The 16980-nt window shown below is 43.0% G+C and overlaps 1 protein-coding gene across 1 annotated transcript in view; it reads left to right on the top strand.

The window, feature by feature from the left end:
• SLC2A13 (solute carrier family 2 member 13) overlaps positions 1-16980 on the top strand; it is a 1310727-nt gene that overhangs the window by 1101179 nt on the left and 192568 nt on the right. The window lies entirely within an intron of this gene.

Raw genomic sequence — 16980 nt, 5'->3', positions numbered from 1 at the left:
AGTGAACACTAGCAACTTGGCGAGCGCTGTAGTTGGCTGGAGCAGAAATACGATGACCACCTGGTATGAAGGCAGATTTTGGGCGGCCATTATAAAAATTTAGGAGAAAGGGTCAAAATTCGGGACCTATCTACGGAGCTCAAGAATAATACACAGGTACAAGTGAAAAGTGGTTTACGTTCATTAGTTTGTAGAATACATAGCAGTAGTGAGAAAACATTTGCCTGTAACCGGGCTTACTTATAGAGTAAAAAAAATAGAGAGCATATACGCATTACTCCTTAGATTCTTTTCCATTCTTGTATCTCTTTTATGAAACATCTAACACTATAAACTGGACTACACTCATCTGGTCCAGGCTTGGGGCTGTTGCTTAGAAGTATTTCTCACTTTTCCCGTGGTAACCTGTCGGTGAACACACACCAAGTAAACACCAGCAAGAAAATGATCAGATAGTGAAATGCCACCTATGAAACCGGAGCTAAAAAAAAACACTAACAGGAAAAAGTGACTTTAAATTGAATGCATCTAGGTAATATCAAACTGTCATATACACGCCAAACCCTCACTGATGTTGGAATTCAATGTATGGAAACCCCCAATGGAAAAATGTACTCTGAAAGGGAAGCACATCCCAGGGAACCAACCTACAGCAAGACACATGCCAGATAACTCTCCAAAAGGTTAATACATGCTACCAAAGCACTCACAGGGAAAAACACCCAAGTTGACAAATCAAGAAGGAAATGTGTTCTATTAGCCAATGGGATTGAATCCTGGTTTTAGACAATGCTGAAATGCAAGTTGGGTAATCCATCAAAAGGAAGTCAACAGGAAAACATGCACTGGGTAAATTGACAACAACAAAATGCGATCCAGGTCACACACCAGTGTGGAACCACTGAGGAACCCACTGAGGAACCAATCGGCAATCACAGACCAAACCCTCACCTATGTTGGAATTCGATGTGGGGAAACCACCAAGGGAAAAGTGTATACTTAAAGGAAACACATCTCAGGGAACTAACCTACAGCAACACACATGCCAGAGAACTCTTCAAAAGCTTAATACATGCTAGGAAACCACCAACGGGGAAAAACACCCAAGACGATAAATCAAGACGGAAATATGTTCTAGCGGCCAATGGGATTTAAGATTCTGCGTTTAGCCAATGTTGAACTGTAAGTCAGGTAATTCATCAAAAGTAAGTAAATAGGGAAACATGCAACAGGTAAACCACCACCAAGAAATTGCATTCCAGGTCACACTCCTATGTAGAATCATGTCCTGTAAATACCCAATGGTACACATCAGTGAAACATAATCCGGGTAAATCCCAACCAAGACATTGCACTCCAGGTCACTCATAAAAGTTCAAATTTCCTGCAAATCCACCAATGTGGAAACATGCCCCATGGAAGCTTAAGAACAGATAACTACTTACGGCTGACGCAACAGAATTTATTTGACTTCCATTTCAGAAACAAAGTCTAAAAGTATTCCTACCAACCAGGTCAAACCTGGTTTCTGTATCTGACCTGAACTCCAAGTTGTGTTAGGATCAGGAGGCCTCCAAAACGGCCCACACTCCCCCCGCCAGGAACACACAGAGCGACAAGCTTTTATCGTTGGAAGAGGTTATTTTATTTTTCAAAGACATATTTAAAAAAACATCTCATAACTCAACAAGCCAAAATATCAGTAGCAAGTATAGCAAAGGTTAATCATTTAAGAAAACATTTTTATTTACATGTTAACGAGAATTTCTTGTGACCATAAATCAATCTGACAGGATCCCTTCCTGTCCTGAACCACCATTGGACCACACAGGTGACCCATGTCTCACCTGTATCCGCAGGAGGAGCGGTTACCCTGACTACACCGTACCTTGTCCTCATGTTTCGGGTTCCGCCCCCCCTCCAAACACCAGTCAGCCCTGGGGTGTAATGGGGGGAGCCAAGAGCTGGAGCCCCATGTTCCCCCCAGCGATTTGAGGTCTCTTACCCCCTGATCTGGTGTGTACATCCGCTGGTTGGCTCAGAACTTCAGGATCCTATCCCAGATGTCCTCCCGGGGGCCCCACCTTGGGGACCCCCTCCTATTGTTTCAAGTCACATTTATATCTCAATTTCCAAAACCTTCCTTCCAAACTGCTAACATAAAGGAGAGGGTGGGTGGGACAATCGCGGGCTGCAGCACAGGTCTGGCCGCCGCACACAGGTAAAGAAGGACTAGCCTTCTTGGGGGGGCTCTTAAATAGCCCCCCACTGGTCTGAAGCGGCCAGATCCGGTCCCACAGCGAACGTCGGCCCCACGACATGCCCCCCGCTGAACTTCCGCCCCAACGCCTCGCGAGGCGCGAGGGCAGAAAACCCGGCTGACCCCGTGTATCCCGGGCGAGATCGTAGGCACAAGGAGAAGGGGGAGTGCCCCAGGGCCTTGGAGGCCCGACTCCTAACTGGCCGCCCCCCCCCCCCACTTCGGTGCGGGCGCTTTTCCCTTAACTTGCTCCTACGTGCCTGTCAAGAGCAACCAGTTGACTGTGGTTGGTGCTTAATGCTTTTTGGTGCTATTTTATTTAACCTTTGAAAATTCCTAACTCCGGTTTCCGTTATTGGATTTTTATCATTTTGGTGCCATTTTATTTATTGAAATCTACTTTATTTTACTAAGTTTGTTTGTGATTTTTCTTGTGTTGTGACCGTATTACTGTTTTAGTACTACATAAATAATTTTCCGATTGCCTCTTAAGCCTGTCTGCTCTGTGCCATAGCTACCAGATGGTTGAGCTTAGGTTAAATTGATGACTTTATGGCTTTACCTAACAAGGGTTTTGTGCCCTCCCCCTCAACTAATGCTCTAAATTCTTGCATAACATATTGGGGGTTGCCGGGGCCAGGGTCGGCGGGAGCACCGGCAACAGGCTGGCGGTGCCCCGCAGGGCATTCTGACCGCGGCGGTTTGGCCGCGGTCAGATGCGGAAAACCGGCGGTCTCCCGCCGGTTTTCCGCTGCCCATTAGAATCCTCCATGGCGGATACCGCCATCCTGTTCCTGGCGGTTCTCCCGCCAGGAACAGGATGGCGGTATGGGTTGTCGTGGGGCCCCCGTAAGAGGGCCCCACTCTGTATTTCAGTGTCTGCTTTGCAGACACTGAAATACGCGATGGGTGCCACTGCACCCGTCGCACCTTCCCACTCCGCCGGCTCAATTCTGAGCCGGCGTCCTCGTGGGAAGGGTCTTTTGCACTGGGCTGGCGGGCAGCCTTTTGGCGGTCGCCCCCCAGCCCAGTGCAAAAGCCAAAATACCCTCAGCGGTCTTTCGACCGCGGAGCGGTATTTTGGAGGGGGGAAGTCTGGCGGGCAGCCTCCGCCGCCCGCCAGACTCAGAATGACCCCCATTATGTATGCTCGTCATATGCAACACCACTTCGTAGGCCACACTACAGACCTGCACACTGCCACTGAGCCGATCAGTGGAGTAGTGTTCTACTATCGCAAATCGTTCTATGTTACAAAGTGATATATATATATACTATAATTGCAACTACCATGCAAAACAACTACAATATGTCATTTCAGTAGTGGTGGGACAGGTTCTATATGTATTATACAATTTTTTGCATTATGATATAGTGTGTACAAACTGGGAATGTGCAAGAAGAGTGAGGTCGAGGGGAATATAAGATCTGGCTGGTGATATCTGATGGGACTTGTGAAGTCAAAAAATTATTGTCACAATGTTTGTGGCTTTGAAGGTTTTTAATGCAGCAGGATACTTTGAGAATGTGTTCTGCCCTAGGTCTCAGACGCTGAGCTGGTGCCCCTGCAATTGCTAGAAATTGTTAAGTAGAGTATTGTTGCATTTTGTCCCTTTTTTGCAATTTCAGCTGAGTAGATGGGAGAACAGCCACAAGCAACAGGTTACTTATCCCTACCATTGCCTACCCAAAACGAATATAGCGTCTCAATGGAATTAGGCTTGTCACCTTTCTCAATACCAGCCGTTTGTTGAAATGCCAGGAGATGGTCATGTAAAGTCACATTTATTCTTTTTTTATCACAGAAAGTCTACATACATTTATTCTAAATAATCATTAAGGGATAGGTAAGATTGCTTTAAAATAGTTTTGAATTTATTGCATCATGTACTTGATGTTTTGAGTTTTAGCTAATGGGCCCGATTACGACACCTTTTACAGTAGTCTTAAACTGATTTTGACATAAAGATACCGACCATACTGGTAAAATACTGGTCACTTGGCAACTCTAGAAGGCATTACATTGTCATGCATTGCTGAGCCTAAGATTGGACTGCAGTGAGAGAAAGCACGTGACTCCAGCAGCTGACCAATCAGCCTGTCTTATTGCTCCTTTACTGAATGACCACGATCCTGGTGTATCAGGACTATGACAGTATTTACAAATGGGCACCAGTGTCCCACGCTGTGCCGCTGTATGAAAGGCACAGATATAGGTGTCACATGTATGGCCGTGCTTTACCTGCAGGTAACTCTCCCAGTGTGGGAACCTAAGCTTGTCTCCACAGCCAGCAAAGAGCCTCCTGACGCTGCCTCAAAGTGGACAGCGAACCTTAGGGTGTGGATTGTGAAGAATTCGGACTCTACCTGCTCATGCTCTGTGGCCCACACCGGGAATGGTGGGCATCAAGATGAGGGGCAGTGCATACACTTGCACCTTTCAAGTCTGTGCCCTGTGCAGCATGGCCTGGGCTCTAGTGTGTAACCTTACCCTCACTATATATCTAGGAGGCTCGGACCAGCTACCGGTACACTTGTTCTCTTGACAAATGGGTGGTGCTTGGTGGAACGTGGATAGGAGTGTTGGTTCTCCTGGGGAAAGATGGGAGAATGTTAGCTCAAGATGAATACAAAGCATCGTAGATATTTCTTGTTCTTTGAAAGAATTATTTAGGACTGAATTGCAGCACATTGTTGATGCCAAGTGGCCACATACCCTGTATGGCACTTTTAACCAGTCCAAATATCTTGCAGTTTGCTGCCTCAGATTACAACAGTTGTAGATTGCATTGTGCGACTACAGTTTTTTCTATTTCCATTAAAATTATTGGCTCCGAGGATATTCGTGCTGTTGGCTAGAATGTTAGAGCTGGTGGACTGTGCCATGCAGGACATGCAGCCATTTGGCAGCAATGGTGTGTGGCAAACAGTACAAAATATTCTGTCAAAGAACAACAAACTTGAATCCCAGTAGACAGACAGTTGCTGGCTTATTACTTGGAAAGGACTTACATCCTTCACAACTAAAATCCTTACCTACAAAGAGACCTTGAGCGATATAATAAGACACCAAACTTATGATGTGAAGAGACATCAAACAATCTGCAGACTGTATTCGAATGATCTGAAGACATTGGTTTATCTCAAGAGACATTGAATGATCTGGAGACAGAACCATCTGAATAGGCATTAAACGAATGATCTGAAGAGTCATCAGTTGAGCAGCAGAGGAGGCAATGATTGAACAACATGAAGAAATAAAGAGACATCGAGCAATGTGGCGATGCTTCGATCAAATATGTGAAGATATTTTCTTTACAACATAAATGCTTGCCAGTTGGTCGAGCAAAAAGACACTCCTCTCAGGTGCCTAGGCTGAAGCCTGATCTGGCCATAAAGTCCCAATGCTTTGGTTATATTGAATGCACAGCAGAGAGAGGGCATGTTAGTCCGGGGTTATCAGAGCCAAAATGACCTATTACGAGGCTATCAAATGAGCAAGTTATCTGCAAATGAACTGTAAAGAGAATTTGTTTCTGGAATAGGAGCATGATTACGACTTGTACAACGAGGGAATGTGTGTGGGGCAGCTGCACTCCTTACATGTAAATGAATCACAATAAAATGCTTGTTTGTGTGTAAGTGTTTGGGGAGGTGTTGCGCGCTGCCTCCTTAGCCACTCGTAATAGCTTTTTAATGACAGAGGGTCTTGACGTGTGCAATGCCCAAATGTAGTCAGAAAACAAACACTGATTGAAAACCAGCCCTGAAAAGATGCCTGTAGATAAATCTCTGCGAGTAGTGGGCTCCAGGGAGAGACGTCAGCCAAGCCCATTCTTCTGCATCATAATGAGCTTAGCCTTAGAGCGTTCGGTAACAAACACTGAGCAAATCTGAGACCCTGAGAGCAGAAGGGCCTCCGCTTGATAACCGTGTTGGTGGAGAAATCACGTAGATCTAGGTGCACACGGGTCAGTGTAACTGCATTTAGCTCCTCCGGTTAAAGCAGTCATCATCTCCATCAGGGATTGCTGGCGGTGACTTGACCACTCCTTGAAAAGCACACGACATGCTTCAGTTGTCAGAAACACCTTTCTTTCCTAGAAGGAAACATCTAAAATATCAAGTGTCAAAGATATCAAGCGTTGGCATAGCCAATAAGTCTCGCCTGTGGGATCTTGTAAGTGTGTAACCATGCAGCACATTAACATCTACTGTTACTACTTATCTTTCGTCTTCACATCTGTCAAGTCTCCTGTGACCAGCACTAAGGACAATGTTTTCTGAAGAGAAATATTCAAAGTCCACAGTTCGCAGAGAGTAGCGAAACTGGCCGGTGTGGAGATCTGACACCTGAATAAACCAAAAAACATGGTTGTGGTCAGCCCCGGAGACCAAGTCCTCTGCCTTAGAAGTCGACCCATGCAACAACATGGATAAACGGGAAGTGGTGTGTAATCCCAGTAGCAGGACTGCCACCAGCAGAGCAACAGGCAAACCCCTGCTACATGCCTCAGCATAGGGACAGCATACTCAAAGCCAAGCGCTGCCTCTACACCAGGAAGCATGTTTTCATGGCCAGGAAGTAGGATGAGCAAGTGAATGGAGCGGCCAGGTTCTAGTGGCAATCTCTTCTTTTTAATAGTATCAAAACTGAAGTAGCAATTAATACAATTCTTTTGTATTTTAAGTTCTAAATACATTTCATATTATTATACTTATCATAAAATGCAGTGACCTACATAGTCGTAGACATAAAACAGACTACAAATTTAAACGTCTGTAGAACTCACCGCAGTGCTGGAATTTGAGTTACACTATTCCTAGTGTGAAATTTTGAAATGCAAGCTGCGCACCTACAATACAGTTGGGTGGAAAATGTTAACAACCTATTCCTAAATACGCGAATAAACTTACAACCCCAAAGATCTAAAGAAAAATATAAGGTAAAGACTTTTAGACAGACACCTTCCCTCGACTAAAGAAGGCAGTATGTCAGCCTTTCATAGGTGCATGCCTACGGCTCTCCCTGATGGGTGGCTGACTCAAGCCCAGCCCAACCATCCTTCCTTCTTCACCCATTTTTTGCAAACTCTCCACTTTTCCCTCCAGACTAGTCATCCACCAGCATGCGACGGAACCGGTGCAATCCCTAACTACCTGTCAGAGCCATTATGTCACCAAATGACTAGCTTACCCTGCCTACCACTCTCCCATCAAGCGTGTGACTGATCCAGCACCAGCCATACCAACCTGTCAGAGACCCCATGTCACAAAATAACTAGATTACCCTTTCGACCGCTCGCCCATCTGACATATAACTGACCCACCACCAGCCATACCAACCTGTTTGAGGCACCATGTTGCAAAATCTCAATATTTTCTTACAGATAAGTCAGCTGTTCCCCAGTCCATGTCTCTTGCATTGAGATATCATCAGCCTTTACTAACTACTTCAGTCAGCAATCCAGACAACAAACATAATTTTTTTCCAAACGAAAAAGTCACCTTTGGTACAGGTCACCAGCTCCTAATCTGTGGCCAAAGCTGTTACACTTTAAGGGGAAGCGGTGGTGCCACAGCTCACCCTCCCCGGTTTGGTCACCATGCCCAGGCCGGCATATAATGGCAGCCCTGTGCATGAAGGCTGCAAGGCTGTTGTGATTTTTCAATAACAGCCAGACCCTAATTTAAAAAATGTGTTAGCTCCATCAATCGTTGTGTCACTGGAGTGAGCGAGATATCCAAAACTAATCGGCGCACATGCCACTGCCCCCCCACCAGCCTCCCCCCCCCCCCCAGTCTTGACAAGAGCGGTTCAACACCCCCATGTGAGCCACTGCAGTAGGCTGATTAGGCTTAAAACAATGCAGCATTGCAGCACTAGTGACCCATAATAACCCACTGGCTTGCAGGCTAGTTGGAGATGAGGACACGGAGCATGCGCATACAGCGAGGTCCAGCTTGTTGTCGAAAATGAAAAAGAAAAACAGGCACCATGTCGTAGATAGATAAAACTAAGTTAGGCACGCAGCTGAAAAATGAAGCGCACAGCTGTGAAGCGGGTGCCATGTTGAAAAAATAAAAACTGTGCGCCCTCCAAAATCACAAATGCTACCTCAGTAATTACAGCCATATTTGCATAAATGGAAGTCGGAGCTCAGAGCAACGGAAAAACTCAAGTGCTCGTGTCCAGTGCTGTTGGACAAAGGAAAAGTAGTCCTTTTTACAGTTACTATATTTGGACAAGTGGAAGGCTACAAGTATTGTGGCCATGGGAGTGAACAACTGAAGAAAAGGAGGGACAAAGAAGACAAATTACCACTTGGAAGCAAGGATTTTTAAAGGATGCTGAATTAGGTAAATGAAAAGCAACAAGCGGATTTGAAGCCAACAAAGTATAACAACAGGTCGTTAAGCGACATAGCAAGCACTCTCTAGGCTCGACCTAAAAACCATATGAAAACAAGAGGTCTTCATAAAACCTTTAAAGACTTCCTCTTAAATGGACACATATATAATTCCAGCAAAATGGGATTAAAGCATCAGTATTTGTCTATGCTGGTCTAAATTAGAATTTTATATGGATTTCACCAAACAGGATTTCAAGCCACCAGCCTGGTAGCAGAAGTATGCATGAGCTGTACTTTGTGTATTTTTTACGGGTAGTTAAATGTCTTTGACAACTTCTTGAATAAGGCAGCAAAAGACAGATCAACATTACATTAAAATGATTGAACCTTTGTCTGAATAAATAAAGAATTCAGGTTTTGGACTTTTAATGTTAGTTCAAGTTGGAGTTGGACACTGAAACTGGAATAGTTTGTCAAGGATAAGAATATGCTTGTTCACTGCTAGAACTTGCTGGGTGTGTTGTAGGGAATAGATAGATTTGTTGACATTTGCATTAACAAACGGGTACAGCAGGCAACAAATGACCTCATGTTTGGGAGATTCACTATTTACAAGGGAACAGAAGACGTCCTCATTTGTTTCTCACTTGTCTGTCATTGACTCAGAAGTTTCTGACATCAGTCACCTGGGAAGTCAGGAAAAGGCTATGTGTCTGCAAGTGTGCTCTGCTCAGCAGGCTCCAGGACACCAATGAACAACTTCTTGTCAGGCCCAGTCCATTTTTTTCTAAATTAACTCTTCTGATTGGAGTGGGAATCATAAGTTTTTGGCCCACATCCATTAATTCAGAGCGACTGAAGATTTCCAATAGTACTATTTGTGAAGATTTGTCGCATTTGAAAGAAGTTCCTATCTTTTAAATTTGTGTTTGCACTATGAACTTTATGTTGGGACCATGTTGAAATCATTGAGGAAAAATAACTTCTGGCACATTTCCAATACATTGTCCCGAAGATAGAAAGGTGAATTAACCCAGGAATGTTATAAGCTTTTCTGATCTTGGTATATTGGTAACCACTCTTAATTGAGAAGCTGAGGTAATATTTTGTTTTACTAATTCTTTAGAAAATGCTGGTGCTAGTATAGTGTATACTTTGTGTTCATGCTGCTTCTTTCTTATTTTCTTCTATCTATTCAACAGAGAAGTTTTGTATTTTAGAGATGCAGAAGAGACCAGCAGATTTAGCAGCTTAGTTCACAACGTATATTTGAAAACAGTTTCTTCAAATTAAAGTTTTGAAGAAAAGAGTTAACTGTTTGGGCCCATTATATTTATTTGATTTCTAGGCTTATTAGGGCCTTGGAGGTATCAGAAAAGAACCAGGTTGTTATGTTTAATCCATGGTATCTCCATGGTGATCGCTTTGGTGATAGAATCCTCGTTCTTGGGATTCTATGGTGAACGGTTGGGAACTTGGGGGAAGACGACATCGAAGGAGGTTGGAGCTGGTTGTTGTGGGTGGATGCTGAATAAAGGAGATTCAAATAAGGAAGAGACTCCGTGTCAAGTGGCGACGAGCTTTACTGCATCCACCCTTCATCGGACCTACGCAACATTTTGGCTGTCTGTAATGTATTCGTTCATGTACTTTTCCAGCGTGTGGAACAACAGCTGATTTTACAGCTGACCCGGAGCAATGCGCTTTTGTAATACGTGCATTCTCATTGAAAACAACTTTTATTAATGCGCACGTCTTTAACAAAAGCGCGGCTGAGCAATCACACCTGTTTTATCTATTTATATGAGGTGAGCGCGGCTACTCTTTACGCGGCGCTCACACTTCATCCCTTCGTGCACAGAGCGCCGCTCTGTCCCAGGGCTGTTATAACAGTCAGCTGTTTGCCGCAGTATGTAGCGGCATGAGCCGATCTAAGTGTCAGTATCCAGCGCCTCAGTATCCAGTGTCAGCTGCTTGCTGCAGTGTGTAACGCTACAACGGTGAGCGCGACCGATACATCCAGGCCCTCCGACGGCGCTCACACCTCACCTCTTGGCTGTACTCTTATTAGTTTTCAAAAAGACTCGGCAAGGGTCTTCCAGCCCTGTATCATCATCTGCGCATAGAAAGTTGAGCACTGAGCCTGCAGGAAGATAATATCAGCGTAATGATTATGTTCAACAACATAAACTTACTGTATTCTGGTGAACCTTGCCCCACTGACTTTGAATAAACGTGGATTCCTTTTGTTTTAGTTTTTTTTCCTTTAGCAGGAAGTTCCACATCACAGGAAGTGAATATAAACTAGTGTGCTAACCCAGAGAATTCTGGCACATTCAGGAAGTGCAACAGTTTTATTTACAATTTCAATATTTTTCAACAACAATGACTCAACAACCTCTTCTCAGTTTATCTCAGCCTCCACAATTTCTATCTGAACGGGGTGAGCCAATTCTACCTGGAAGAAATAGATACATTTATTTGATTCATACTTAATTGGTATTGGTGGAGAAAAATTTTCCCCTGCGAGAAAACAAGGCATTTTATTACATAATCTAGGAATTGAAGGACGGTATATTTATGACAGCCTTGATTTAATAACTATTGGGACAGCCGAGGGTGAACCTAGAGATATCTACGAGATGTCACTCATGATGTTAAAAAAACACTTTGGTGGTCACATAAATGTTGTCATGGAAAGACACAAGTTTTTCATGAGAGCACAAGCTAAAGATGAGAGTTGGCAATTACATTGCTTCACTCAAGACACTGGCTCAGACATGTGACTTTGCTGAATTTACAGACTCTCTAATACTTGACCAACTTGTGCGTTGTACCAACAACTTTAGAGTCCAGGAAAAGCTGCTGGCAAAGAACCCAACCTTGCAGGAGGCGCAGATTATTGCTGAAAGTATGGAACATGCCATTTTATGGGCCAAGGAGATGAAGGGTGCAGGTCCCAGTCATGGCATCCGTACTGAACCTACATTTCCAGTTTCTTCCTGTGATTGCGTTCAGGAATGTGACCTTGTCCAGAAAGTGTCCAGTAAAGCAAAAATTAACAATGATACTCTGGAGAAGAACAATGTCAGATGTTATAAGTGTGGAAATGTTGGTCATTTGGCTAACAACCCAAAATGTTTTGCTAGGAATGTAAATTGCAGGAATTGTGGAAAAAGGGGGCATTTAGCGAAAGTTTGTAAAAGCTCGAAAGTTAACATGGTCAATGAGTCAGCAAGCACACATCAGATGATTTTGCAGGTTGATTACACAAATCAACAGTGCAGTGAAAATAAATTAGTCATGCCAAAGTGTGATATTGGTATTGATGGGAAAACTGTCCCAGTTCTTGCTGATTCTGGATCCCCTTTTACACTAATTGGAGACAAGAATTGGGAAAGGATCTTTGCAGGTGAAAGAATTGAACTAATTCCACCTGATATAGACCCTATTGGATATGGTGGACAGAAGATTTACCTTATTGGATATTCTGTGATGACAATAGAATTTAAAGGACGTGAAACAGTAGGGAAAGTTTATGTAGCAAAACGGGGTAATAATCTGTTGGGGTGGGTCATCAAAGGGATTTAGGTATTGTTCTGAACCCGAATACTTCTGTTTCCAATTTGGGTGATGATGAGGAAATTGTAAACAATTTTCCGGAGGTCTTTAGTGATGGACTTGGACTACTGAAACATTTTAAACATAAAATTATTTTAAAGTCCAATGCTAGACCAGTTGTGTACAAAGTGAGAAAAGGTACCTCATTTTATGTTGCAGCCCTTACAAGATGAATTTGACAGATTACTGGGTTTAGGTGTTATAGAGGAGATTGAAGCCTCAGAGTGGTTAGCACCCATAGTTTTGGTTCCCAAAGATAATGGAAAAAAAATCAGATTATGTGTTAACCTTAGAGGTCTCAATCAGTGCATTTGGGTAGACCGCCAGCCGTTGCCTAATATCAATGAGACTTTGATCATGTTAACTGGGGCAAATGTTTTCAGTGTTTTAGATCTCTCAGCAGCGTACCATCAGATCCTGCTCGATGAAGATTCAAAACACCTTACCTCTTTTGTCACTCCTTTGGGGGCATTCAGATATGTTAGAATGCCTTTCGGGTTGGCGTCTGCTGCCGCTTGTTTTCAGAGAGTGATGAAGGAAGTACTCAAGGGTCTTAGTTCTGTTCTGTTTTTTCAGGACGATATTCTTGTTTATGGCAAAAACACTGATGAGCATGATTCCATTTTAAAAGCTGTACTTGTGAGATTGAGAGAGAATGGTTTGACTGTGAAGAAAGAGAAATGTAAATTTAGAGTTGGAAGTGTTTCGTTTCTTGGTCATACCATTTCTGGAGATGGTATCAAACCAAAATTAGAGTTAGCAAAATCAATTATGTCTGTACCAATACCTATAGACAAAGATCAAGTACGATAGTTTTTGGGCCTGGCAGAATACTATTCTAAATTTATCAAGAATTTTGCTAGCATTGTCCAACCATTAAGAATGATTCTGAAGAAGGGTGTGAAGTATGATTGGACCCCACAATGTGATGAGGCATTTAATGCAGTGAAAAATGACATAGGGAAGATGCCCACCTTAGGCCATTTTGATGTAAAGTGGAAAACATTCTTATCCACTGACGCTAGTATGAAAGGTATTGGTGCGGTCCTTTCACAACATGTGGATGGAGAAGAAAGAGTGGTGGCGTTCGCATCACATTCCCTTAGAAGTCAAGAAGAACGGTATTCAGTAATTGAGCGTGAAGCATTAGCCTGTACCTGGGCCATAAACCATTTCAACTATTATTTATGGGGTTTACCGTTTGTGCTCAGGAGTGACCATAAACCTTTGGTACAGATGTTCACCTGTTGGAATATTGATAGTACGACACCACGTATTAAGCGTTGGGTAGAAAGTTTGTTAGATTTTAATTATCTTATGGAATATTTTCCTGGCAAGAAGAATATTCCTGCAGATTTCTTGTCTAGATCATCAGTGGTTGATTGTAGTTTTGATGGGCAAATTCCTGTGCTGTGGATTAAGGAATCTGCTCTAGACAAGGTGGAATGGGATGGAGAATGTAGTAAAGACCCGGTTTTAAAGTTGGTTATGGACTATGTGGTTCAGGGTTGGCCATGCTTGCGTGAGTGTCATGAAGATACCAAAGCCTTTTGGAACGTTAGGGATGAGTTGAGTATTATCGATGGCAATTTGTTCAGAAATAATAGGTTGGTTCCTCCTTTCAGTTTACGTGTGAAACTGATTAACTTAGGCCATGAAGGACATCTAGGTAGAAATCTTACAAAATCTAGCATTAGAGAGTGCTATTGGTGGCCGGGTCTGGATAAACAGGTAGAAGCTCTTATCAAGGACTGTTTACAATGTGCTGGAAATGATAAATCCAGAATAGTTCGGACTGCTCTTTTATCTCCAGTTTCTATTCCCAAGGAACCTTGGGTCAAATTGGGTCTGGATTTGGTAGGACCCTTTGAAATGTTACCATACAATGAAAGATTTGTGATGGTTCTTGTCGATTATACTTCCAAATGGGTCACTGCTAGCTGTGTACACTCTGTTACCACCAGAACTGTGATAGATTTTTTGACTGATGTATTTGCTTGTGAAGGAATTCCCAGAGTGATAGTGACTGATAATGGGGTTCAGTTCACTTCCTCAGAGATGAAGGATTTCCTTAGGAATCTGGCAATCTCTCATTATCGCACTGCACTCTATGCTCCCCAAGCTAATGGGTTAGTTGAGAAAATGAATCAGTTGGTGAAGGCAAGTGCTCAAGTAGCTCTAGAGAACAAATGGCCATTAAAGACTGTTTTGAGGGAGAAGTTGTGGGCTCACATGAATGCACCCAACGTTGTTACCAGTATGTCTCCATTTCGTATTTTGAAGGGCAGGTTAGCAGGCTCGAAGTTGAATCCTTCATGGTTGCATTCTAAAACTCAAGTTAGAGTAAAGTTTCGTGACACAGAGAATATTCAAGCCAGACTAATTGCGAACCAGACAAAGTATAAGAAACGATTTGATGAGAGGCGTTGTGTGTGACAAAAGAGTTGGTGTGTAGGTGATCTGATGTTTATTAAGAAACCTGTTTGGTGTCCTAAAGGAGAATCTAAATATGTTGGACCGAGGAGGATTGTAGAAGTGAAGAAGAATGTTGTTGTCCTGGAAGGTGGTGAGGTTTGGAGCATGTCTCGACTAGCTAAGTGTACCAAGTTATCAGATGAACATGATACTGTTTTGCCTGATGTGGATGTGAATGTGGGAGTAAGAAGGAGTGGAAGGAACTGCACATATCCTAGACATCTTAGGGATTTTGTAAGTTGAATGATACTCAAGCCATGCATTAAATACTTGTGTTAAGAACTGTAATGCACATTTTGTAATGTTTTTGCAACTTGTTAATTTCTCTGCAAATCTTATGTTATGTTGTTGTTATATAAATGTATATAGTTATTAGGGGGGGGGAATTAACATTTCGTGTTATTTAAAGAGGGAGATGTGTTATGTTTAATCCATGGTATCTCCATGGTGATTGCTTTGGTGATAGAATCCTCGTTCTCTGGATTCCATGGTGAACGGTTGGGAACTTGGGGGAAGACGACATCGAAGGAGGTTGGAGCTGGTTGTTGTTGGTGGATGCTGAATAAAGGAGATTCAAATAAGGAAGAGACTCCGTGTTACAGTTCTTGTTGCATGACTGAGGTTGCCTATGACTGGATGTTGTGTTTGTCTCTTTCTGTTCCAATTACCCTTTTCTCTTTCTATACACTTGAGCATTCATTTGATATCTATATAAATTCCAGTGATCGTGTGTTTCATGTGGGAATTGGTGTGCGGTTCTCTGTGTTTGATTATCCTGTGGACATAATTGAGCTCTTGGGTAAAACCTCCTCTAGAGTACAATGTTGTCTTTCTACTATTTCAGTGACAGGATCATCACTGATGACATCACAGAGAGGCTGAATAACCTATTAATCCCACAATCCGGTTTCCCAATTAAATGAAAGATTTGTATGAGTTTAAAGTTTCTGATTGGAGATTTTTGCTACAAAGTATTCGTGGTTAAGAACTTTAGAACCGACATTTTGCCGTGCATGCAGCCTCTGTGTACTGGGGACTAACCATTCGTCTTCTGGCAGAGGAAGCATTGTGTGACCATTGCCTTGAACTACCACCCCTGACCATTTAGTCACTGGAAGCAGTGTAAGAAGTCTGTGCCATCCCTGTAAAGTCTCCAGTGGTTGTGTGAGCAATCTTTAACCTTAAACAGGAACCCTCCAGGGAGCACCTTTTCAACATTTTGACCTGTTGCTTGAGGCAGCTCAAGACTATGGTATTGCTGTGATTTTAAACTTTCTGTACATGAATGAATAAATGAATGACTGGATTTTTTTTAAGCGTGCAGATACTCAATATTGTTCCAGTGCTGAGGCAACTACAGGTCCAGTGTGGCGTGCTAAAAGCTGAATATATAGGTTTATGACAGTTTCTGAAAGGAAGTTTTATGCGGCATATTTCTTAGTTGAAGGTGGAGCTGATTACAGATCAAAGCAGCTCACACCGAAAAGGAGGAGCCGCCCTGTCTCTTTTTCTTGAAACATGGAACCACTAGTAACTGTGCATCTGTCGAGCACATTGCCCTTCAAGGGCATTCTTCTCAAATCCTTGCATTAATATATTTAGGTCCTGCTCCATAAAAAGCTTGGTAAGCAATTGTTAGGGCTCTGTATGTGATGCTTTTGCTCACTGGTAAGTAGTGCAGCTGCTTTCGGAACCGAGATACAAATGTCCATCTCTTGAGTTTGCACAAGAGGCAACCTGCAGCATTGTGTACCACTTGGAGCCGATGTATAAGAAACTCTAGTAGTCCCAAGTAGGGAGTGTTGGAGTAGTCCTACCTGGAGAGAATCAGCCTTGGACCACTATTTTATGAGCATCCCACAGCAGAAAATGTAGACCTATGTTAACATTTTTAGAATCCAGAAACAAGATTTCACCAGAGAAGAAATCTGGGCTTTCTGAGAAAGATAATTGATTGAATACCACCCCCAAATTCCTGGCCACTTTAGGGGGTGGGGGGAAGTTCCTGGCCACCATTCTGTCCATCCTGGTGGTGGGTCTGAGCCAAACAACAGAATTTCTGTCTTGTCTGGATTACATTGAAGATTATTGTCTCTCAGCCATCTCATTGCTGCTTGTATGCATAATGTAAAGGTCTCCTCGGCTTGGACAGAATCACCCTTGTAAGAGAGCAATAGCTGAGTGTCCTCTGTGTATGAAATAATTTTGATGCCAAAGGGTTCCACCAAGAAAGTGAGGGGAGTCGTATAAATATTAAAAAGGGTGGGGCTC

The sequence above is a fragment of the Pleurodeles waltl genome, chromosome 4_1, assembly GCF_031143425.1.
Source record: "Pleurodeles waltl isolate 20211129_DDA chromosome 4_1, aPleWal1.hap1.20221129, whole genome shotgun sequence".
Taxonomy (NCBI): Eukaryota; Metazoa; Chordata; class Amphibia; order Caudata; family Salamandridae; genus Pleurodeles; species Pleurodeles waltl.
Note: the sequence above shows the minus strand (reverse complement) of the source record. Positions and strands in the feature narration are given on the sequence as shown.